Consider the following 25,574-nt stretch of genomic DNA (forward strand, 5'->3'; position numbering starts at 1 on the left):
ATATAACCCATTGACTGGGGTTACTACTGGGCCATTTACTCTTTTGCTTTCTTCCAATTAGGGTCTTGCCCAGGCTGGCCTGGAACTCTCAGCCTCTTGCGTGCTGGGATTACAATCACTACTTACCAGCATTTACTCTTTACTCCACCCAGGCCCCAGAAGGTTGCCTGCTGTCAGTTTCTCAGACCCTTGCCCGGGCATCTCTTACTGTTGTCCTGGTTGAGACTGCGTGAGGTGAGGCTCAGCAAGTTATTAGACAGGCTGCCTCTTTATCATTTCTCCTACTTCGTGTGTATGTGTGTGTGTGTGTGTGTGTGTGTGTGTGTGTATGTGTATATGTGTCTGTGTGTTTAAGACTGGGCTCACTATGTAGTCTTGGCTAGTCTGGAACATACTATGTAGACTTTGGTGGCCACGAATGCAGAGGTCCTCCTGCCTCTGCCTCCTGAGTGTTGGGATTAAATGGGTTCACCACCAAATAAAAGTTTGGAGGAAACTTTTATTATTTTTATTATTTATTTATTTATTTATTTTTGCTTTTTGAGACAGGGTTTCTCTGTGTAGTCCTGGCTGTCCTGGACTCTCTTTGTAGACCAGGCTGGCCTCGAACTCGCAGAGATCCACCTGCCTCTGCTGGGATTAAAGGCGTGAGCTACCACCACCTGGTTTGGAGGAAACTTTTTTTTTTTTTTTGAGGAAACTTTTTAAACAAAAAAAGAATTCTGTGTATGAGTGTTTGCTTGCATGTATGTCTGCACCACGTGCGTGCCTGGTTCTCACAAAGGCCAGAAGAGGGCGTCGGATCTCCCTCGCCACCCCCCACCCCCCATCCCCACTAAACTGGAGTAACAGACCGTGGTGAGGCCGCCATGTGGGTGCTTGGAATGGAATCTCGGTCATCTGGAAAAGCAGCTATCTCTCCAGATCCGAGGAAACTTTCTGAAAGTTCACCTCATCTGAATTCTTAATCAGGCACAGCAACGCTCTTGGGTGCTGCTAGGAAAGCCACAGAACTGAAGTCCGCCTTAGGAAGTCCTACAGACCCCGGCCTCTGGGCGGCTCCCGGGGAGTGACCGGTGCTGGCCTCTCAGCGGCTAAAGCAGGCGCTCCTCGTTTGACTGACAGGGAAGGCCGCTAATGTTCGCCCAGGGTAGTTCCCTTGAGCGCACTGGAGGGGGCGTGCCGCCTCCGCTCTGGTTTGTCCAATCCAGAGCGCCGAAGCGGCCGAAGGGCGGGGCCCGCATCCCGGCAACCAATAGGACGACCACAGCGGGCGCGGCGGGGGCGGCTCGGTCTCGGCTGGCGGCAGAAGCAGCCGCGGCGGGTCTTGGGCAGGGCCGGGGAGTGCGGCCGGAGCGGAACGGGAAGGGGTCGGAGTCGCAGCCCGGCCGGGGCGGCGTACGCAGCGGGCGGGAACCGAGGCGAGCAGCGGCCGAGGTGAGGGGTACGCCGCGACGGTTGGGACGCGGGTCTGTGTCCGCGCCTACCCATGTCAGGCCGCGCCGGGGCCGAGCGCGCGGGGCCGCGCCGCTCGAAACTTCTAGTCCGCGCGCGAGGGGCCACGCGCCGGCGGGCGGAGCCGGGGAGGCCGGAGGGGCGGCCGGAGCGGGCGGGACCCCACGGGGACGCACTCAACGGGGCACTTTGCGGACTGCCTTCCATTTCCGTCCTTCCCACGCTCGGTGTCCGCGGTGGTGAGAGCCAAGCCTGCCCGGCGAACATGACCTAGGGGTATGTGGCGAGACAGGAAAGGCTGGGTGCTGTCCTTTTGACTTTGATAGTTTTCTAGACTCACTGGATCCCAAGGGTCAACTCCCTCTCTCCTCCCTGAGGCTGTGGAGCCGCGCTCTTCTCTTCCCAAACACCCTAGGCTTGCAGGGGGTACCCCCTCTGAGAAGGGCGGCTTTTATTTTTCAGGAGTGGGTCAGGGGAACTGGCTGGGAAGTTCACGGCCTTAGAGGTTAGACCTAAAAGTAGACACGCCCCAGGGATGCTGCGTTCCTGTTGAGTACTCAAGGGAGGATGGCTTTGGTCCGGGGTGTGCACACCATTTCTGGCTCTCGTCGTCTTTCCTTGACCGCAGCCGTCCTGAGGTTTTGTGATGAAGGGGAGTCGGTTGCTGACAGTCTCCAGGGCTACTCATTACGCGATTTAGCAAAAAAACAAAACAAAACAAAACACTCCTGCTCTGTTCTGATGTAAATCTGTTTAATCCTGACTTGTGGACGTGAGCTCACACCTTCCTCCCCGTCGCAGGTTTTTCAGTTTGCTTAAGTTCTGTTCTTTGGCTCCTGGCAAAGGGAGCAGCCAGGTGGGCTGTGTTCTGTGTTTGCCCCTCTTTTCCGACGCAGGGGGTTCCGGAATCACCTTTTTCACAGAAGCACAGAGGATGAGAATTCCCTTGACTTACCTGGAACACCTTTACTTGAGCCATGGGGCCACTGCGTGAAAAACTTCTGTGCTGTTTCTTTTCCCTGTAGTCTGGAGGCTTTAAAGAAATACTCATTAGGCAAATGGGTATTTATTATTTGGGAAAGTAACTGAGCACAGAGAAGCAGATAAGCGATTAGATCTGTTTTCTCTGCAGGATTTTGAAAGAATAACAGCTCACTGGAATAGAAATGGTATTGTAGTTCATGCTGTTTTGGGAGCTAGAGCTTGTTACTTTTCAACATAATAACTAATTAAAAGTGTGTGCACTTAAGAAACAGATCTGACTTTTTATGCTGCCCAGTAGAGAGAGGTGGGATCGGATTTCCTCAGCTCAGAGTGGCAGTACAGATTTCTGTCAGCAGAGTATTTCTGGAGGAAGGGTGGGCTGGAGAGCACAGGGGCATTTTGCTCTTAGTTGTGTGTGTGTGTGTGTGTGTGTGTGTGTGTGTGTGTGTATGGTGGGTTTGTTTGCTTGTTTTGTATGTAGACCAGGCTGGCTTGGAACTCACAGAGATCTGCCTGCCCCTGCCTCCTGAGTGCTGAGACTCAAGGCGTGTAAGAGCAAACCTGGCCACCCTTCATCTTTGTATCCTTTTCTCCGACCTGATCGTGCCTGCCGACTGGTTCAGGCCTGATTCTTAGGCTTCCTGCTTCTGAAAGGGGTCATCACTCAATCTTTGCAGGATGTTATGGAATATCAAATAATAGTAGTAAAATTACAAGCTGTGGCACCTTGTTAAGCAAGTGCTGCCTGGGCAGCCTCACCTGAAACCTTCCAGCTGACTCTGGCCTGCCTTATCTACTGTCCCATTGTACTTGGCTTCCTGGAGGCCACCCTTTGGATTATGTAGCTAATAACCGTGTTCACATGAGCTGTAGTGCCTGCTCAGTTTTTTTCCAGTTGTTTGGAACCACAGCTGCATACCTGAAGGCAGCAGAGGGAGGCAGGGCTTAGATACCTAGGCGATTTGCATACTAGGGGCAGAGTCCTCTGTGCCTCCTCACACCTGAAAGCCAACCAGAGAGCTTGGTCTAAAAGGGCCTGACCATGTCCCTGACGCCTCTCAGTGGTGCTTGGCCATCTTTGGGATGGCTGTTTGGGCACTTTTTCCGAGTTTTAGTATTCAGATGGTTGTACTGTCTGCTGGCTAGAGACCATCTTAAAGAATAGGTCCCCTGGGGCTGGGAGATGGCTCAGTAAAGCGCCTGATGCCAAACATAAGGAACCCCAGCAAAAAACAAGGTGGGGTCTGGGAAGTGGTTCATTGGCTAGGAACATTTGTTACCCTCACAGAGGACCTGGGTTAGATTCCCGCCTATAACTCCAGTCCCAGGGAATCCTATCAGGACCCAAGGGATGTACATGGCGCACATACATAAGTGCAGGCAAACATTCGTACACATAAAATTAAGAAATCTTACGAAATGTAAAGTGAACAGTGATCAAGGGTGATACCTGATACCAACCTCTGGTGTGCACTTGCACACTTGTACATACATAATAGTTTTTCTACTGAGCCCTTGCCTGTAATCCTACCCTTTGGGAGGCTGAGGCAGGGAAATCTCCAGTTTGAGGCCAAAGGCCAGCTTTGGACTCTAGCAAGACCCTATCTCAGCAAAGGACAGTTCTCCAAATATTCTGCACAACCAGACTTTGTTTGTTTGAGGCAGGGTTTCTCTGTGTCACCTTGAGTGTCCTGGACTCACTTTGTAGACCAGGCTGGCTGGAACTCAGAGCAATCCACCTGCCTTTGCCTCCCAAGTATTGGGATTAAAGGCATGTGCCACCACGCCTGGCATGAGCTAGCACTGCTTGGCTTCTGTCCAGATTTTAAATTTTCATTTAAAAAATAAAACCTTTTATTTTTATTTATTTAAAATAATATATTTATTTTTATTATATGCACATTGGTGTTTTGCCTGCATGTATGTTTGTGTGAGTGTGTCAGATCTTAGAGCTACAGACAGTTGCGAGCTGCCATGTGGGTGCTGGGAATCGAATCTGGGTCCTTTGGAAGACCAGTCAGTGCTTTTAACCGCTGAGCCACCTCTCCAGCCCCAAACCTTTTATTTTTAAAAAGATAATATGCTTTATAACAGTTATTTTAATGGGTGTGTGCATGTGCCAGAGTGTAAAGGTGTGGTGGTCAGAGGGCCACTGTAGGAGTCAGTTCTCATCAGTTTTCTTCTTTCACCCTCTGGGTTCTGGCCTTGAACTCTGGTTATGAGGCTTGATGGTGGGCACCTTTACCTTCTGAGCCATCCTGCCAGCCCCCTCCCCCCACCCCTCCTCTGTACACCCTCTCACTGCTGAGGATGGAGCTCCATGTGCTCCCTGTGAGGCGGGCTAGATCCACTAAGCTCGAGCTCATTTAAAGCATTTCAGTCAAGAATATCCACACATTTCTTGATCTAGGCACGGAGTTGAGGCACTGCACTAGACAGAGAAGGAAGTACAGCAGTGGGCAGAGTGCTCACTCAGCGCCCAGAGTCCACAGCAGACACCTTAGGAAGGAACCTTGCTGGAGCTCACTGTGTGGCTGTCCTTGGCCTCAGAATCAAAGCAGTTTTCCTGCCTCAGCCCTTCAAGTGCCGGCATTTCAGGCTTGAGTCAGTACATCTGGCCTCGATGTAGTAGTCCTCGCGTCCCAGATGAGAGAGTGGGAGATGCAGGGGCACGAGGGGCCCTGGGCTCTAGCCTTCCCTCCACCAACTCTGAGGCTAGGATGCGCAGGTCTCAGTGCCTCTGGTTTCATATTTGTAAGGGAGGCTTAGGAATTCTTAACCTTTGAAATGTTGAGAACAGCTGTGAGACACCCCTACCTCTACCTCAGGAAAGGAAGCACACATGTGAACAACTTGGGGCCAGCATCCAGGGTGAGGACTGACACACTCCAGCCCTAAGCTGTCTCGCTCTTGCTGTGGTTAGGGTGGTGAGTGCAGCCTTCCTAAGCTGCCTGCCTCTCGCCTCAAAGAATCTGTAATCCTATTTTCCTTGTCATTGTGGAGCTAATAATAATAGTGACTTACATATATGGAGGGCACACATTCCGAAGTATTTTCTCCTCGTTACTTTGTACTCAAACATTTGAATGACATGATGGCCAGGTGTCCATCCTGGGTCCAGAACCTGGGCTCGGGGATGCCAGCATGGAGTTTTTCCACTAGATTCTGCTTCCTTGGTGGTGGTTATGAAGAGGTGTTGGCATCGTAAAGATCCTGGAATGTCTCTTGTAGAAGAAGTTTTGTTTGTCTACTAAAGGATTATTTTTCCTTTGGAACTTGAGTCCTTAAACACCTTTCTGTCTTGACTGAAACTATACATATATATATATATATATATATAAAATGTTTTTTAACCTTTTTTTATTTTTTATTTTATGTTAATGGGTATTCTGCCTACATGTGTGTCTGTATACCATGTGTGTGTTGGATCTCCAGGGACTAGAGTTACAGACCACTGTGAGCTGTCATGTCTAACCTTGTGCTCTTACTGGTGAGCTATCTCTGGTTCCCTTGTTTCTGTTTTTTTGCAACCCTTTTCAGAGGGGAACATTTATAAGGTTTGAGTGTTTTGGCAAGACTCATTTAATATTTATTGATTAGAGAGTATGTTTAAACTACTTCTCAGTTGCTTAGCACTTGAGAAAGCTGTGAAGTAAATAAATTTTAAGTACAAATTATAAGTTGAGTCAGACCTGCTGGCACACTTTTAATCCCAGCACTCAGGAGGCAGAGACATGTGGATCTCTATGAGCTGGAGGCCAGCCTGGTCTACATAGTGAGTTCCAGGCCAGCCAGGGCCTCACAGCAAGACCTTGTCTGGAAACAGAGAAAAATCCCAAATTGTGGAGTTGACCTATTCAAGTGTGTCCTCATCGATGAGATGCTCCCTGCACCAGAATCCCGGGTAGTTTGGGACTGGATAGGAATTGTGTTGGTGACTGTTGTAGTTACTTTCCTATTGCTGTGATAAAACACCATGACCAAGGCAACTTATGAATGAAAGGGTCAGAGTCCATGGTGGCACAGCAAAGGCATGCATGGTGGCACAGCAAAGGCATGCATGGTGGCACAGCAAAGGCATGCATGGTGGCACAGCAAAGGCATGCATGGTGGCACAGCAAAGGCATGCATGGTGGCACAGCAAAGGCATGCATGGTGGCACAGCAAAGGCATGCATGGTGGCGGGATTGGCTGAGAGCGCACATCATGATCAGAAAGTAGGCAGCAAAGAGAGGGAGAGAGGGAGGGAAGGAGGGAGGGAGAGAGAGATGTGGGGGGAGAGAGAGAGAGGGAGAGAGGGGATGCACACACACTGGGAATGGCATGGGCTTCTGAAACCTCAAAGCGCTCTCCCAGTGGCACACCTCTTCCTATAAGGCCACATCTAACTCTTCCTAAGCAGTTCCACAAGCGTTCAAGCATACCAGTCTAAGGGTGCCGTTCAGATGACTACAGTGACCATGGCTGTCCAACAGTGGCTTCTTGTGACCTGCCAGGTTTCTAATGCTTTATGGATTTCAGCTGTATAAAGAGCAAGTGTTTCATAAAGGACAAGGACTTAAAAAGGACTTAAAGGACTTAAAAAGTACACAGGTTAGATGGCTTTTTTTTTTTCCTTAATTTTTTTTTGAGACTGGGTTTCTCTGTGTAGCCTTGGCTGTCCTGGACTCGTTTTGTAGACCAGGCTGGCCTCGAACTCGCAGCCACTGCCTCTGCCTCCCAAGTGCAGAAATTAAAGATGTGCACCATCACACTTGACTTTTTCCTAAATTTTTTTCATTACTTTGTATACATGTGTAAATACATGTACATGGGACAGCAAATGCTTTTACATGCCAACCATCTGGTGGTTCGAATTAAAATGTCCCCCATTGGCTCATATATCCGAATACTTAGTCATCAGGGAGTGGCACTATTTGAGAAGGCTCAGGAGGCGTTGTTAGAGTAGGTGTGGCCTTGTTGGAGGAGTGTGTCACTGGGAGTGGGTTTCACAAGTGCCAGGGCCATTGTGAGCCTTTGCTTGTGGATCAGGATGTAGGTCTCAGCTACTTCTCCAGCAGTAATGCCTGCCCGCCATGCTGCCCGACTCGGCCTCCATGCTGCCCGCCGCCGTGTGTCCTGTTTGAAGATAATGGACTAAGCCTCTGACACTATAAGCAAGCCCCTGCCCCCAATTAAATGCTTTCTTTCATAAGAGCTGCCTTGGTAACGGTGTCTCTTCACAGCAATAGAACACTGACTGAGACACCATCTCATTGGCTTATTTCTGATGAAAATAAACAGGGTGGTCAGATGTATTGGCTATCAGATTAGAATGTATTGTACTACATGGAATAGAGTATTCCTCCAGTGTGCTTGGTATGGAGCAGCCCCTGTCCTCCTACCATGTCGTTCTGATGCTTGTCAGGAGGCAGCCAACTGCAGCTGATGTTATGAGATGGAAAAAGTGTCTGTTCTTGGACTGGAGAGATGCCTCAGTGGTTAAGTGTACTGGCTGCTCTTCCAGAGAAACAGGGTTCAGTGCCCAGCAACAACATGTGCCTAACAAAGCTCTTGCTAACTCGTTGCAGGGGGTTTGAGGCCCTCTTCTGACTTCTGTGAGTACTGCATGCGTGCAGTGCGCGCACGCGCATACGCACATAAAATAAAAATATAAATATAATATGTGTATATTTATACATTTGTATATATGGTGGGTTCTGTAAATACTGGAGAGGACAGCGCAGTGTCATGCAGCCCTGCTAAATGTAATAATGTGTAATAGCCTTGGCTATCCTGGAACTCTTTGTAGACCGGGCTGGCCTCAAACTCACAGAGATCCACCTGCCTCTGCCTACTGAGTGCTGGGATTAAACGCTTGTGCCACCATGCTTGGCCGACATGCTGAGCCATCTTATTAGTCCTTGTTTTTTGTTTTGTTTTGCTTTAATACTTTATTTTATTTTATATGTAAGTGTTTTGCTTGAATGTAAACATGTGCACCACATGTTTGACTAGTGTCTAAGGAGGTGAGAAGAGCATGTCGATGTCCCTGGAACTGGAGTTGCATACAGTTATGAGTTGACATGTGGGTGCTAGGAATTGAACTGGGTCCTAAGGGAGAACAGTGGTCGTCCTTCCAGTCCCAATAGCACTGTTTAAGAGAGGATGTAGCCTGGCAAACCTTGAACTCATTGTCTTCCTGCCTTAATGTTTTTACAGTTTAGATTATAGGGGTTTTACTTGACATCTTTCCTTGGGCTGAGAGCATTTGGGATATATTTTAATTGTCTAAGACATCTGTGGGTGAAGGGAAAATAGGCATTAGAGGGAGAGCATTCTGGCTACTGTTTATGTAGAGATCTTAAGTCTCCAGGATTCCAAGAATAAGGTCTCCTGCTCTATAGAAGCAGCCTGGACAGAACTGGGTCTAGAAATAACTGTTTCACCATGGCAGAACTGGGTAGGAGTGGGTCCACATGTAGAGGCACACAGAGTGGGGCTGGTCTGGCTGCTTTAAAAAAAAAAAGATTTATTTATTTATTTATTATGTATATAATGTGTCTGCATGTACAAATACACACCAGTAGGGGGCACCAGATCTCATTACAGACAGTTGTGAGTCACCATGTGGTTGCTAGCAACTGAACCCAGGACCTCTGGAAGAGCAGCTAGTGCTCTTAACCTCTAAGCCATCTCTCCAGCCCAGGTCTGTCTGCTCTTAGCATGCTGCAGAACTTAACTCCAGGAAAGTGGCCATTGCCAGAAGTGAGCTCCAGAGTCATCAAGAATGTGTGCACCAGCTGGGCAGTGGTGGTGCATGCCTTTAATCGTAGCACTCAGGAGGCGGAGGCAGGAGGATCTCTCTGAGTTTGAGGACAGCCAGGGCTACCCAGAGAAACCCTGTCTTGAGCCCCCATACCCCCAAAAATACTGTGGGTGCAAGTGGTGTGTGTTGAGCAAGAGGGGCTGTTGAGTGTAGAGAGCGGGAAGACTGTCAGAATATGAGCTCCTGTAGGCCCAGGCTGGGGTCTAGACTTCTCTCTGGAGAATGAATTCAGTGGGGAGCTTTCCAGGGTCTGAGCAAGAGGATCTTGGCAGGAGTAAGAGGTCAGTTGAGAAGTCAGGGATGTGGATGGGAGAGATGTCATCTGCTTATTCCTTTTCACAAAGATGACCAGTGTCTGCCAAGGCTTGAGGATTGCCTTTGGCCATTCCTAGGAAGCTGTAGCTTACTTTTGCAAGAAAGGGGATTCCAGCGTGGGCTGGCCTCAATCATTGGTTCAGCTCCATTTTTTTTAAAGATTTATTTATTTCCTTTCTATTTTATGTACATTGGTGTTTCACCTGCATGTATGACTGTGTGAGGGTGTCCTGGAACTGGAGTTACACACACTTGTGAGCTGCCATGCGGGTGTGGGGAATTGAATCAGGGTCTTCTGGAAAGAGCAGCCCCTGTTAACCACTGAGCCACCTCTCCAGCCCTAGACTAGGTGTCTTATTTTGAACTGCAGTAACATAGTGCTCTGGGCATTTGCTTATACTTTTGTTTTGTTTTTTGTTTGTTTGTTTGTTTTTGTTTGTTTGAGACAGGGTTTCTCTGTGTAGCCTTGGCTGTCCTGGACTCACTTTGTAGACCAGGCTGGCCTCGAACTCACAGCGATCCACCTGCCTCTGCCTCCCGAGTGCTGGGATTAAAGGCGTGTGCCACCACTGCCCGGCGGCATTTGCTTATAAAGAACAGAAATCTTACTCCCCAAAGTTCTGGAGTCTGGAAGCCTGAGGTGATGGTGCAGTAGTGCCGTGCTCTCTTCTGGCTTACAGATCCAGCGTCTGGTTGTACTCTTACACAGCGGAAGGAGGCTAAGGGAGCTTTCTGAGTTGTTTCTTCTTCTTCGTCGTCTTCTTCTTCTTCTTCTTCTTCTTCTTCTTCTTCTTCTTCTTCTTCTTCTTCTTCTTCTTCTGGTTTTTCTTTTTCTTTTGGTTTTTCGACTAAGTTTCTTCTTAAGGAAGGGCACTAATCCTATTAGTGGGGGCTTCACCCCCATGACCTAATTAGGTTCCTGAGGCCTCACCTCCTTATATCGTAATATTAACACTAGGATTTGAGTATGGGAATTTGGAGTGGATCCCTTCCTCTGGAGTGTGGTAGGTGCTGTGCAGTCATGAACCTAGAGCTCAGTCCATAGGACTTAGTCATTTTGTATCACTCATGATAATTAGGCAAATTTGTAAATTAAGCAAAACCCTAAAATACCCACACTGGATTTATTTTATGCAGTTCTTTCAAAAGTCATTCACAGATGTATTACTCTTTTCTCAGTCAGAGTACTTGTAGGACCTTCCGTGGAGCCTCTGGGTCACAGGGATGCTATGGTGGTCACCAGTGTGGGTGAGGCCTCAAGCCCTTTGTGGAATCTTGTGACCCTGGCAGGGCATAAGTCCTCTTCGAACCGCTCTGAGGATTTGTTTGCTTCTCTCCCTTTGTGGGGGTAAGACTAAGAATCTGTGCATCCTAGCTCTATGTGGGGGCATCCACCATTAATCCCAGCACTCAAGAGAGGCCAGCCTGCTCTACAGATTGAGTTCCAGCCAGGACATGCAAGGCTACACAGAGAAATCCTGCCTTGAAGTAAACAAAAGAATGAGTGCAGCCGGGCGTGGTGGCGCACGCCTATAATCCCAGCACTCGGGAGGCAGAGGCAGGTGGATCGCTGTGAGTTCGAGGCCAGCCTGGTCTACAAAGCGGGTCCAGGACAGCCAAGGCTACACAGAGAGACCCTGTCTCGAAAAACCAAAAAAAAAAAAAAGAATGAGTGCATCCTGCCTGTGTTTGAGGGCAGCCCTGCCCTGCCTCCTGGCTTAATGATGCTGTGCTTGAGTTTAATGTGATGGTCATGCCTGCCTGTCCCTGTGGTGAGGAAATGTTGCTGTGCCTGCACCTAGTGCTCACAGGAGGAAAGGGACACGTGATGGAGGATGTGACTTTGGTGATGAAAAAGGACTCGAGAAGATAAAGAATTAAGCTGTGCGCGCAGGGATCCAGGGGGTTACATGTATACACCGCAGAAATAGCTCTAACTGTAGAATTAGGGTTTTTTTTTTTTTCTGATTAAGTTCCAGGCAGGACTTTCAGAATTAATATTTTAAGTTTTACTTGGCTTTATAATTGGGTAAGTGTGTATTGATACAACTTGGCTGTGCATGTATTTGTAGTTGACCATGAACTTTCCCATAGCTTTTATTTTGTTTTCAGAACAGCTTTATTGGTTGCTTCCCTTGTTCATGGTTCAGAAGAAAGAGAAGAAGGTAGAATTGGAAGGGCCAGTGCCTTTCCAGAGGCCACTAATCTAGACCCCACATGAGGTGGGCAGTCAACAGGGCTTGCGGTCTAGAATCAGCCATGGCTGGCTTTCTAAGTTGTCTCTTAAATGAAAATGAAATTTTATTATTTTTAAAATGATGACCAAATTGTAGTTTGTGAACATGTCCATACTTCAGACTATGTTTGTGCTTCAGTATATCAAATTATGTTGTCTGTAGCCGAGTGTGCCAAGATCATGAATTGTGGTCAGGCTCTCTGCCCACGCAGACCTCCAAGCCCGCTATTAGTGGATTTTGTAGCTCACTGATTTGCTGAAGCCGGCTTGCCTAGGTACCAGTTAGCTTGAATGTGATGTTGTTTTTAATTAAGCACTCATGACCTCTGTACCAGCAAATATATGATCAGATAAGGAGCCTGGGCATGTGCCATGGGAAGATTGGCATTGCTGGTGGCGGAACCAGTGGTCATGGGGTACGTTGTGTTCTGGATTTTCTGAGAGATCATGGACATTTCACATTTCTGCTCATTGAGTTCTTATAACCAACCAGTTGTCCAGGAGTAATCAACCCAAAGGTCAGAGAAGTTACCTTCAGAGGGTTGCTGTGTGAGTTGGCCCTGGAGCCCATACCAGTGCCCCTTTATCTTGTCACCTTGAGTAGATTCTGAATCACTTGTTAATTGTGAAAAAGATCTTTAAATTTTCCTTTCCTCTCTCTGTGTCTGAGGAACATAGAAATGGGGCAAATTATGTATCTTTGTTTAAAGGTAGGAGCTACGTATGCTCACAGCCAACCCAGTTAAGAGACACTGAACATTTGTAGTTTCCAGAACCAGGGAGTTTATAAGGGTAGGAAGGGAGCTGCCACAAGCTAGTCTGGCTGGAGTGGTCAGGGACTGAGTCGTCTCCGACATGCCTCTCTCCCAGCTGATGAGGTCAGAGGGTGGAGGAGCCGGGCTCTCAGAGTTCCAGAGGCCTGTTGGGCCTGTTGCTTCATCTTTCAAGTGACCTTGAGGAGGCAGCCGAGGGAGAACTGAGGGATTGTTAGGGTAGGTACCAGAGAGATGTTCTGGTTGTTTGATTTGTTCTGTAGACACAGGGAATCACTGTGTAGCCCAGGTTGGCCTCAGACTACAGATCCTGCTGCTTAGGATCTGGCTCAGATACTTGGTTTAATGCTTGTGCTAATTACCATTTTGTGCCATATGACTTAATATTAAGAAATTATATTCCCTTATCCCTGTGTAAGTGTGGGCACATGCGCACGCGTAAACACACACACACACACACACACACACACACACACACACACACATCTGTGCGATGTGGAGATCAGAGGACAACTTGTAGAAATTGTTTTTTTGGACTCGGGCCTCAAATTTTTGTTTTTAGGCTTGGGCATGAGTTACCTGCTGAACCATCTAGAATCTAGATTCTAAATAGCCTATGCCTGCCTGCCTGCCTGCCTGCCTTCCTTCCTTCCTTCCTTCCTCCCTCCCTTCCTTCCTTCCTCCTTCCCTTCCCTCCATTCCCTCCCTTTCCTCCCTTCCTTCCTCCCCCCCCCTTTCTTTTCTTTTCTTTCTTTCTTTTTTCTCCAGACAGCGTTTATCTGTGTAGCCTTGGCTGTCCTGGACTAACTTTGTAGACCAGGCTGGCCTCGAACTTACTGAGATCTGCCTGCCTCTGCCTCATGAGTGCTGGGATTGAAGGTGTGTGCTACCACTGCCCGGCTTGAAGTTCTTTTTGAAGCCCCCCCCCCCTTTGCAAACTGCCCCCCGCCCCCCATGTCACCATGTCTGACTGAAATGTCCTTACTGAGTTTTTCTGTTGAAGTTTTTCTTCCCTTTCGGGTGTTGATTAGCCCTAGGGCCTCAGGTATGCAAGGCAAGCATTCTGCCAAGTGAGCTTCCCAGCCCCTTAGCCAATTTCCAGTGTTATCTTGTTGACTGAGATTGAAACATTCCTGGTGCTCTGGGTTTTAGCTTATTTCCACCATTTTGCTAATGAGATGAATTTGTAGTTGATAAGTTGAGCTTTCTTCCCTCTCTCCTTTCCTTCCTTCCAGTCTGTTTAATTAGTTCCTAAGGAGAAATCTCCAGGAATGGCTTTAAAGCTGTGAACACTTAGAAGGTTTTGACACTTGTTTGAATTCCTCTTCAGTCGGCTTTTCTAGTATTTTAGGTGAAAGAGAACCCTGGGGAATTCCGCCTGTAAGGCCTTTTGGTCTTTGGAACTTGTCAGTGTCCAAGAGATAAGCTCTCAGGAGGGTTTCTTGAATGAGTCACATTCCCTTCCTCATCTTCTGAGTGGCTCCTTGAACAGGATGCTTTCCTTGCATGAATAGGAGCAAGCCCTTACTGGGGGCTGGGTTGTAGCGCAGCATACTCAGGCCCTGGGTTCAGTTTCCAGCACCAGAGAAGTGGGGGAGGGGGGAACCAACCTACTGCTCCTCCTACTTGTTACCGGTGAGTGAGTGAGTGGTCCTTTCCCCAAGACTGAAGCTTGTTAGCCTTCTTGGAACCACAGTAGTGACAGGGCTTGTTCTGGTTTGCTTTTCCACATTTGCAGTGTGTGAGTTGGGGAGGGTTGTGCAAGGCCGGTGGCATTGGAATCTTTCAGAGATCATGGTAGCCGGGGCTCACTGATCTTCAGACTTTGTCTCTATGACTGGGGCGCCATTCTGACAGGTGCCTCAGCTTCTCTTCATAGCGACAGACAGGCACTCTGTCAGAGTCAGATAGCTCATTTTTGTTTCTGTTGTTACTGTTTGCTTGTTTGTTCATTCTTAGGTAAAGTCCACTGTGTCTCTTCCTATTGGCTGACTGACTTTTTCATATTTTACTGTCCTATAGAAGACTGAGCAGAGGCCTGTTTTCCTGGTTCCTCATTTCTCAAGGTTGGCAAAGGACAAGGGGTGTGTGAACACACTCATGGATGCATAGGAGGGGAGCTCCTGGTATGGGGGTCGTGGCCAGGCTAGACCACCTCTGCTCTTACCTTGCACAGTTGCTGTGTCTCCCCCACATCCACCCCTCCCCTAGACGCTGTTTCCTCTTCTTTTATCCAGCCTCACCATGAGCAAAATTCTCATTCTTAGTTCCTCTTCTAAGAAAAGCTGAGCCAAAGCAAAAGACTTTACTCCATGTGGAGGTAGAAGTAAAAGGAAAGCACCTCAGACCCAGACAGCACAGGAGCACAAGAGGCAGTTTGTTCCCTGGCACAAGCAGGTGTTTGGTGCCAGCACTCTGGGGTTAGCCTAACTCTTGGCTCTGCTAGGCACTGGGAGCTTCCTGCTTCTCTTCCCCACCCCTGTTTATTCTGTCAATAAGACCAAAATGTAGAGTAATGCTTGGCTGTGTGCTTGGCAGCCTGTGTTTTTATCACAAGTGTAGAAATTGTACTTTGGCTTGGTTTCTGCAGATGCCTAAACTTGTCTGAGTCGCTGTTGCCTTAGCAACTGGCTGAACTTTGCTTGTGTGTGGCAAAGGCTCTGGTAGGGGCTGGGTAGGAGCTTTTCAGCCAAACTATAAGGCCAGTGCCAGGCCCCAGTGGCACTCCCTGCGGCCGTCCCTAGAGTCCATTTTATTTCCTTGAGAAATCCTTGCTTAGACGCCCTAGCTCTCAGCATGGGACAGGCTGGCGCAGTCCTCCGGTAGCTCCTAACCCAGGCTCTGCCTGCACTGGGGCTAGCTTCTCCTGCTGTCCTGTCAAGTTGCTTATGTTTCTTATACCTGGGCCTAAAGATTAGGTCTGTCACAGAAACAGAGCCTTATAGACAGGGCCAGAAGAGTACACCTGAGTACCGCATGTCATGGGAAAATGTATGATTTCCTCATGAAGGTATGATGTATGATGAGGTTGCAGGGGTCTATGATACGTGTTTTTTGTTTGTTTTTGCTTTTTTGGTTTTTCGAGACAGGATTTCTCTGTGTAGCCTTGGCCATCCTGGACTCACTTTGTAGACCAGGCTAGCCTCGAACTCACAGCGATCTGCCTGCCTCTGCCTTCCTAGTGCTGGGATTAAAGGCATGCGCCACCATGCCCTGCCTCGTTTGTTTGGTTTTTCAAGACAAGGTTTCTCTGTGTAGCCCTGGCTGTCCTGGACTACTTTGTAGACTAGGCTGGCCTCGAACTCACAGAGATCCACCTGCCTCTGCCTCCCAAGTACTGGGATTACAGGCATGCACCATCATGCCCAGCTTTGATACATGTTCTTTTGAGAAGACCAAGACCAAGTGAAATGGTTGCTATAACAAATGTTACCTTGGCCAGGCGGTGGTGGCACATGCCTTTAATCCCAGCACTTGGGAGGCAGAGGCAGGCGGATCGCTGTGAGTTCGAGGCCAGCCTGGTCTACAAAGTGAGTCCAGGACAGTCAAGGCTATTACAAAGAGAAACCCTGTCTCAAAAAACAAAACAAAAAAAGTTTTCTTGGATGCTGAGAGATATCTCAGTGGTTAAGAGCACTGTGTGCTCTTCCAAAGGTCCTGAGTTCAGCTCCCAGCAACCATATGATGGCTCACAGCCATCTCTAGTGAGATCTGGTCCCCTCTTCAGGTGTGCAAGTGTACATGTAGGCAAAACACTGTAAACATAAATAAATATTTAAAAACAACAACAACAAATGTTATCTTTTTATCTTGTCTTTAAAAGCTTTTTTTTTTGGTATTTATTTATGTGTGTGGATAAAGGTGTGCCAGGGCTCACATGTGGAGGTCACAGGACAGTCTGCAGGAGTCAGGGATGACAGCAAGCGCCTTTACCTGCTCAGCCCACTTACCAGCCGTGATATTTTATATTAATGCAGCTTTTATTTCCTTCTGAATTTCTTTTTGCTCTTCTGAGTAAGGCTCTGACGTTGCTTGGTGGGGGCAGGAGCCGAAAGCTAGTTCTCAGCTTTCTGTACAGCTCATCCAGCCTAGTCCACCTGCCCAAGTACTTCTTGTCTTCATTTCCAGAGCTGCTGTTTTCCACCTGAGCTGCTCTGTCTTCTGCTGGGAACATCCAGGTTCATGACATTTAGAAACAATTTAAAATAGCATATGCTCGTTCTTATGAGTGTGAAGAGACTTCTCATATCCCTGCCTTCCAAAAGCTTGGAATGCTACCAGTCACTTGCCATGTGACTGGTAGCAGGGAGTACAAACTCAGCCTACTGGGGACTGTAGGGATTCCCTTTTGGGCATGGAATTTGCAAATTTCCAGCCCTGTCAGGGCATACGAAGGCTACAGATCTTACTCCCACCCCCTCTGCACATTCCTGCTGCTGGGGGTGGGGGTGGGGTGTCCTTATGAGAGTCTTGGTTTGCTTGCTCTGTAGGAGAGCAGGTAATAGCTGCCTCTGAGTTTGGGTCTTGATACAGCAGGATGCTTCAGAGTGTAGGAGTGTGTGGCGCCTCATTCAGATGCTCTGTTCCAGCCGGGTGAGGTAGTGCAAGTCTGTAATCCCAACACTCAGGAGGTAGAGGCAGGCAATCTATGGGCGTTCGAGGACTGCGTGGTCTGTGAAGCAAGTCCAGGACAGCCAAGGCCACACCGAGAAACCCTGTCTCAAAAAATAACCAAAACAAACCAAAAACAAAAAACAAAAAACCTCTGTTCCTAGATTGCGCTAGCTTCACCTTGGCTCTGCTATTGCTTGTGGGATCTACTTCTTATCTGTATATTTGTAATTCTGTGTATATGTGTGCGTGCCTGTTTGAGTTTATGTGCAAGGCATTTGTGCAGCTGCTTGTGGGATCTACTTCTTATCTGTGTTTTTGTAATTCTGTGTATGTGTGTGTGCCTGTTTGAGTTTATGTGCCAGGCATTTGTGCAGGTGCTTGAGGGGGCCAGAAGAAGCCCGTGACCTCCTGGAACTGGAGTAAGAGACAGTTGGACACTCCCCTGTGTGGATGCTGCAAGCCAAACTCAGGTCCTCTTCAAGAACAGCAAGCTCTCTTAACTAAGCTCCCTCTCCCGTTTCTATTTCACTTCTTTAGTGGTGATGTTGATGGTATTGTTGTACGATTGGGTGAATGACTGTTGCACACACTTCATGTACCATTGACTATGTGATTCCACAGTGGAACACACGGGTGTGAAAAAGTTCCCTGACTCTTGGGACCCATGTTCTAGCTCAGTACTGTAGTTGTTCTGAGTCACCTGAGGCCAAGTGACTACTAAGGGTTTGGTCGTTCTAACCAGGGCTGTGCCCAGCAGTTAGAGATTGGTCAGATGTATCCAACCTTTGGCTGTGGGCTGTATGTGGCATATGGGTGATGATAGCTGAATTATGTAGCCCAACACATAAAATCATATTTTAAAAACATTATTATTTACATGGGAGTGGGAGAGTGGGCCCTGCTCTGAGGACACAGAGCGGGGGAGCTGGCCCTGCCATGATGACACGGGAGTGAGAGAGCTGGCCCTGCCATGAGGACATGGGAGTGGGCCCTGATCCAGGGCTCTGAGTGAACCTCACCGCAACATCTACCTCAGGTATGACCTGCTGGAACACATGAAGGGACCGGATTAAGAATCTCCTTGACACACGGCAACAACAGGATATCCGACAAGTCTCAGTGAGGATCTGGTAACGATAGTGTAGGCCTCCAACCAGACCCATGACTCGTAGCGATGAACATTTGAAAGTAAACATGTGGACAAAAGGCCATACTGCTGTGATACACTACAGCTTCTGTGACAAGACTTTTTGTCTGCTCATTTTATTTTATTGGGGGGAGGAGAGGGAGTTTGGTGTGTGGCATATAAATCATAGACATTCAATAAATGTATTAAAAAACATTATGTATTTAAATAAGCACGGCAGCTTCCATAGTAGTTTCTGCCCGTCAGAGGCTGTGTGGTCTTTGAACAGTCCCCATCATTCTCTGGATTTGCCCCCTCTTGTCCAGTGAAGGATGAATCTTTGAGGGTTGAAGTCTCTTCCTGGATCACGTGATGCACCTCTCAAGATAGCTGTATTTTTGTTTAAGTCAGTGCCCTTAAGGCTTTGTGAAATGTCACTTGCAGAAGCCATTAACCATATCACAGTGCTGTCCGGTGACACAGGTCTGTGGGTCCCTTCCTCACTATGGAGAGTGGCACAGAGCAGGGCTGCCTGCCTTGAGATCCCATCCCCCACTGTTCATGCCACCCCTCCCAGCCCCTGAAGTTCAGACTGGAGAAATCTACCTACCTGCAAGCTAAGATCAGGCAAGGCTTCGGCCAATCTGGGGAGGGATTCAACCTCTCCTAAAACCCAGTGCTGTCCAAGCCCCACAGTCCCAGGATGGACATTAAAGGTTGTTTTCCCTCTTCTCCCTAAGAGATCACCTTGGACTTAAGTGGTTGTCAGGTCTCTGCCTCCTGAGTTCTGGGATTGTAGGTTTGCACCGTCACACTGGTCCCTAACCTGGTTTTCATTTCATTGTGGTTGTCACAGTCATTTCAGTTTAGTGTTTGCTGAGGCTTATGTGCCAGATCCCCTACTTTTCTTTCCCTGGTTATGTTCCTCCTCAGGACAGGTGAAGATGCTCAGGTTAGGCCAAGTGCCACACCTTTTATCTGGAAGTGTGGCACATGCTTGAGATCTGAGTACTGTTGTGGAACTTGGAAGCCAGACCTGAGGATGGGTCAGAAATGCCAGCAAGCATGCACTGTGTCAGTTCTGCCCTGGACCAGATGTATTCTCTGTAATCAGTAATTGTCATATCAGAGGGAGGGACTGTGTGAGACACAATTTAGTCCTCTTGTGTGCTGGGCCATAACCCTTGATGCAGATACACTGTTTGCTGTTTACAGACTTGCAGGGTCTCTTTCTTTCTTTCTTTTTCTTTTTTTATTTTGTTTTGTTTTGGTTTTTTGAGACAGGGTTTCTCTGTGTAACAGCCTTGGCTGCCCTGGACTCTCTTTGTAGACCAGGCTGCCCTCAAACTCAAAGTGATCCACCTGCCTCTGCCTCCCAAGTGCTGGGATTAAAGGCGTGCGCCACCACCGCCCGGCTGCGGGGCCTCTCTCTTACCTGAATGTATTCCTTGTGGATGGTGTATTATTTGGTTCTTGGCTGCGGGACTTTGGGTACACACTGGCTTTTCTCCAGGGCTGTTCTCTTGTTGTGACTAGATATAGTAACATTCTGAAAGCTGTTTTAAAATCTCCTCTCCTCTGCAAAGGAGGGAAGGAAACAGTGTTAGCAACGGTGACTCAGCCCTGATATAACAGTCATTCTGACTGGAAGTTTGCAAGCTGTTATCCTGCTGGCATCAGCAGCTGTGAGGTCTTTAAATATTTGCATTTTACCACTGCTCAGCTCTTCTGTAGGGGAGGGAAGCCTGTCCTACAGTCCCTGTGGCAATCTCTGATGCTGCCTTTCCAGGAGGAGCTATGGGTTGAAGGTAGAGCGATTACCCAGATGACCTTTGCTCTGAGCCGTGCAAGGTGTGAGCTGTGCGTTTCTGCCCAGGGGTCCTGGAAAGTGAGCCCTCCCCAATGTGAAAACAACAGTGGGATCTTCAGTATGTCTTGGAAGGGTTCTGTAGAAGATGGAAATCAGTGTTTTGTTTTATCCCTTTCTTCCTTTCTCCCTCCTTCCTTCCTTCCTCCCCTCCTTTCCTTTCCTTGAAATCAAAGTTGGAATACAGTATAAGGAGAGGGCATAGCAGTGGTCTGGGCAGTAAGTAGAGTGCTGCTCACAGTCACCCAAATATTTTTTTAATTAATTAATTAAACACCCAGAGGCAGCTGTATTGCTGGTAAAATAGTCTTTAAACAATGATGTTTGTGTCTCTTTCAAGAAAAAAAAAATCTCAGTAATTCCAATGTTTCGAATAAATAGAGACAGCTGGGTGTGGTGATGCCCACCTGTAATCCCAGCACTGGGAGGCAGAGGCAGACGGATCTCGTTGAGTTCAAGGCCAGACTGGTCTACAAAGTGGGTTCAGGACAGCCAAAGCTACACAGAGAGACCCTGTCTTGAAAAAAAAAAATTAAAAAAAGAAAGAAAGAAAAAGTGCCCTTTAAGCAGTGGCAATAGTGTAAGTAGTGTTCTTTGTTGAGATTGGTCTCACTTAGTTTAGGCTCACCTAGAACTTGCTATATAGCTGAGGATGACCTTGAACTCCTGATCCTCCTGCTGTAGCTCCCAAGTGCTGGGATTACAGGCACCATGCCTGGCTCAGGAGCTGGCCTTTAAAGAGTGTTGTAATTTGATAGTATAAAAGGTTATGTTGCTGTTGCCCCAAGTTTCATTTGTTTGTTTGCTTTGGTTTGGTTTGGTTTTTTGAGACAGGGTTTCTCTGTGTAGCCTTGGCTGTCCTGGACTCACTTTGTAGACCAGGCTGGCCTTGAACTCACAGCAGTCCATCTGCCTCTGCCTCTCGAGTGCCACACCTGGCATTGTTGCCCCAAATTTCAGACAGTGAGTTATAATAATGAGCAGACAGTACCGTGATGCCTTGTAAGTGTACAGCTTGGTAAAATTTGACATGTGCTTATACTGTTGCCATTTCCACACATTAGCAGCTTCCTTCTACTGTTGTGCAGCCCCTCCACTGATCCTTTCTTCCTCCCCCACCCCCACCCCAGGAAGGAAGCCATTGCCCTGTCTGCAAGCCTTAGGACTTGATGTAGTGGATGTTTGCGGGTTTGTGCATTTTGGGCTAAGTTTCAGGTGTAAAATCTTTGCTTAATTCAGGGTCACAAACTGTCTCTTGCTGGTCCTACAGGTCTGGGTTGGGTCTGTGATCCATTTGAGCCACTTTTGTTTATAGTGGGAGAAATGTAGAAGGTCCCTGTGCGTCCTACAGACACCTAGTTCTTTCAGCTCCATTTACTAAAATGTTCCCCAAATTTTAAGGGACATTTTTCTAGTGGTCTGGGACTATTGTTTCTGGGCTGTTGGCTTTCTTCCTGTTCTTTGCTGCTTATTATTCTCTGTTTCGTGTTGCCTGCTGTCTTTCTTTCCTGAGTGTCTTTAGCTCCTGATGGCAGGGCCCTGTCATAATACAGCAAGTTATAAAGGGGCAGGGGGATGCTGGCCAGGTGTACATGGCCTTTCTTCCTACTGGGGATTACACGGAGCCCTGGACACAGGGGCTTTATGGGCGTCCTGCTTCATGGCTGCTGGGCCATTCCAGAGGTAACTGTGGAGGCCTGCCAGGACAGTGAGGGTACAATCAGCCTCCTGTGCCTGGGTAGGTAGGATGGCACCTAGGCAGGGGATGTGGCTGTGTGGAGGCTACTTTGCGTGGGAGGGACCCAACAGTGGGTAGTGCCTCCTGTTGGCTGAGGGAATCTGGCTCCTCCATGGTCTGACTGTTCTTGGCCAGCTAGACGACTGTGGAAGTAGTGGTGTTTATTCGCAGGCCCAGAGATGCCTGGGCAGTCTAGGCTTGCCATTCCCAGGAGATAGGATGTTTGGTCTGCTTTGGGCCTATGTGGTGTGACTGTGGTCCTGCCAGTGCCACCATCTGCTGTGTCAGGACCTCTCCTTTGCTCTCAGTGCCTAGCCCACCTCCTATGGCCCTCTGAAGAGATGACAAGAAAACTGAGGCTTGGAGGAGCCTGCATGCCAGAAGCCTTTGGGCAGTGTGTTTGGCTGTTAGAGTCTGCAGGACTGGTTGGTTTGCTCTTCCTGCATTCCCCTCTTCATTGTCAGCAGTGGAGAGGGGCAGGTGGTTGGCATTACAGTTTTTCAGTAGCTCCTGGCAGCACTCCCAATCAAAACCCAGACTTTAGAGTGACCCCTGCTTACTTCATTTCTTCCCACATTCCTGCATTTCTGCCTTCAGGTAAGAAGTGACTTCCTGTCCTTTCAGTCCTTGCTCTCACTTCACCTTCTTCTGCCAGGGATGCCCATCTTGTGGTCTTGTAGTGCAATGCTCCCCACTTCCCAGAGGATTTCCTGAGGAAAGTGAGGGCCTGTTCGATCCATCTTTTAAAAAATGGAACCTAGTTTTTAGCTCTGCAGTGGCATAAGAATCCACAAATGCATGCTTGGGAGCCGTCTCACCGGGTGAGAAGTGGGTGTCTGGGTCGAGCTGGTTTTGTTGCTCTTGTCTTTAGGTGGGAATTATATTGACTGTCTTCTTTCTATTTCTCTTTCTTCCTCCCACTTCCCTCTGTCCTCTTTTCTTCTTTCCTGTTACTGAGATGGGGGTCTGGCTGTGTGGAACTCACTCTCTAGGCCAGGCAGGCCTCAACACTTGTGACACTTCTCTGGCCTCTGCCTCCAGAGTGCGGGGATTACAGGTGTGAGCCACCGCACCCAGCTCCTGGGCTGTCTTTTTTTAGATCATGGATTTTTAAGCTTATTCCTGTTTTTCTCTCTTATAACAATTTAAAAATTAGTATTTCTAACACAAGCTTATTACTATTTTTCTGTGTGTATGTATGTGTGTGAGTGCAGGAATACATGTGCCCTTGTTTGCCTGCGGCAGTCAAAGGACAGCTGTTGGGAGTTGGTTCTTTCCTGCCATCTTGTGGGATGTTGGGATTGAGCTCATGTCAGAGCTTCCTATTTGTGGTACCGCTACCCTCTGAGCCACCCTACTACTTTATCATCTTTTTCCAAATGTGTCTACCATTGGAATTTTGATGGTAAGTTTAAAGACGAATTTCAGTTTTTGCAATGTTGCTTTGGAATGTGGGTGCTGGGCATGGCTGATTAGAGTGGGTCAAGGCTGCTGTCACTGGAACGCACTGCTTTAGTCCTGAGAGGCTTAGGAATGTTGCTGCCTTCACTGGTCTGCAGAGCTGCAGCCGCATGGCTTGTTGGTTCTTGTGTGGCTGTAATTTAAGGGTGCTGGGGGTTGAGGGCTGGCTTGCATACCTGAGGCCTACTCCTACAGGTTTTGGGGTTCTGACCTTTGAATCAGATTATTTCAGTCCACTATGTAGTATCATCTTTTATTTACTAGGAGACAAGGGTGGCCAATCTCATTTGGCTGCCTCATGTTTGAGGGAGGCTAAGGGGTATAGGGATGTGTAGAGGAGGAAGGGGACACAGGAGGGGTGGAGGGCATAGAAGGCTGTGGTGTATGAACGTGAGTTCAAACTTACTTCATTGTCAACATCTGCTTCCAGCCATGCTTGCCTGTTCAGTCTGAGTGTGTCTCTTCAGCAAGTGCCTTGTCCTTGAGAGCTTTCTGACTTGAGAGGGCATTTGGCAGTGGTCACGAGTGAAAAGTGCTTGGGAAGGACCTCCGACGAGTTGTGTCCTCTGATCTCTATATTTGTACACCACAAGCAAACAAGTAAATAAATGGGGCGGAGGGAGAAAGAAAGAAAAGAAAAGCACCCCAGGGCCCTCCACTCTCCCTGGCACACCAAAGTTTCTTGTCCTGTCTTTGGAAATGGGTATTTAAAATAAGATCCTTGGAGAACTTACGGTTTGACTACCGCTGTCTGAGCATGATGGCGTTGGAAGGGTAGTGGTTGCTCCTGAAGAAGTGGGCTCTCGGGTTTTTTGTGAATGAGTGGCCAGTGATGCCACTATATTGAGGGTTGTCTAGGGGCTTGAGATGGAATTCTTCATCTGGGACCAAGCGGCCTGTAGGCAGCCGTGAGTGCTGGGCTCCCATTCCACTGCAGGTATTCATGGTCACTGATGGTATTAGACATAGAAGGGGCCTAAGCGAGGCCGTAAGTACCTGACCAGGGGCTGGAGACACACACAGCTCAGCAGTTAACAAGCCTCACTGCTCTTCCAGAGCACCCAAGTTTGGTTCCTAGTGCCCACTGGGGAGGCTTATAATCACCTATAACTACAGATCTGGAAGATCCAGCACCTTCTTCTGGCCTCTAGGGACACCTGCACACAAGTGGGAGAGAAGCACACATGAACACATAAAAAAAAATCTTTCAACTTACATGTCTAATGACAGTGAAGATTTGAACTTGGGTTACTCTCTGTGCAGATTCAGGATTCCATCTCTCCCCATACTTATGGATTAGTATTGGGTATGGTAGCCTTGGTGGCCATAAAGAAGAGATTGGTTAGTCAGGGCCTTTGTGGGAGAAATTTAGCCTCTGTACATGTATAGAGCTGTGCATTTGTGTTTATAAAACTCACACAGGCAGTCTGTGTCTTAGTTGTCCAGGCTGTGGGAATCTGGAGATTTCTGAGCAGAAGAATGGGGGGACATTAGACCTGAGCCTCAGGAAGGTTCTCCTAGATGCATAGGCGAGGAAAGAGATGGGATGCAGAGACAAATGCCTAGGAACTGGCTTCTGCCTCTTAGGGTCCCCGCAGTGTACCTGCCTGGTTCTTCTCACTCTTCAGGCCAGTGTGCCCCCCCTCGGAGGTCTGTCACTTCTTTATGTGACCATCCTGTTCTCACGTGGGTTTTAGTGTTTTCTGTTTCCGTGTCCTTTGTTCTCTGGCTGTTGGGACCTGGAAAGCCTCTGTGCGTACATGGTGTGAGTGGGCAGCCCAGGTGTGAAAGCACACTGTTCTAGCAGTAGGTTGCATGGAGTGGGAGCCAGCGGGTGGAAGGAAAGGTCATTTTGGTGTGTTCAATTTCATTTGACCAGATTAATGTTGCCTTTGGCTCATATTGTGGCTGTTTTGGTTGAGTGACTACTACTTCTTTCAAACCAGTGGGGATGGTGCACAGAATAGTGGCCTCTTTCAATAGCAGCATTGCTTTACTGAGCCTGGGTCCTTTTCTTCTGTTGGGCAGGTCCTTTTTGGCAGCATCATTTCCCTCTTTTGTAATCTCTAGGGGAGCTTCTAATCTTCCTTTTTTCGTGTTTCCCCTTGTCTACTGCTCACTTTCTGTAGTAATTCGGAGAGAAGGGAGACCAGCTAGAGGTTGCTTGACTGAGACCATATGGCAAGGGATTGTTGAC

General features: G+C 48.1%; 1 protein-coding gene across 3 annotated transcripts in view; it reads left to right on the plus strand.

Moving 5' to 3' along the window:
- Positions 1 to 1,279: 1,279 nt before the first annotated feature.
- Positions 1,280 to 25,574, plus strand: part of PACSIN2 (protein kinase C and casein kinase substrate in neurons 2) — a 99,794-nt gene continuing 75,499 nt past the window's right edge. For 2 of the 3 annotated variants that reach the window (XM_084748380.1, XM_084748382.1), the window contains exon 1: positions 1,280 to 1,437. The gene's annotated coding sequence lies outside the window, so the exon portion shown is untranslated. Of the gene's footprint in view, positions 1,438 to 1,600; positions 1,732 to 25,574 lie in introns of those variants that run through there. The other variant, XM_084748381.1, reaches the window with a different exon arrangement.

Source organism: Acomys minous (assembly GCF_964271855.1).
Source record: "Acomys minous genome assembly, chromosome: 12".
Lineage (NCBI taxonomy): Eukaryota > Metazoa > Chordata > Mammalia > Rodentia > Muridae > Acomys > Acomys minous.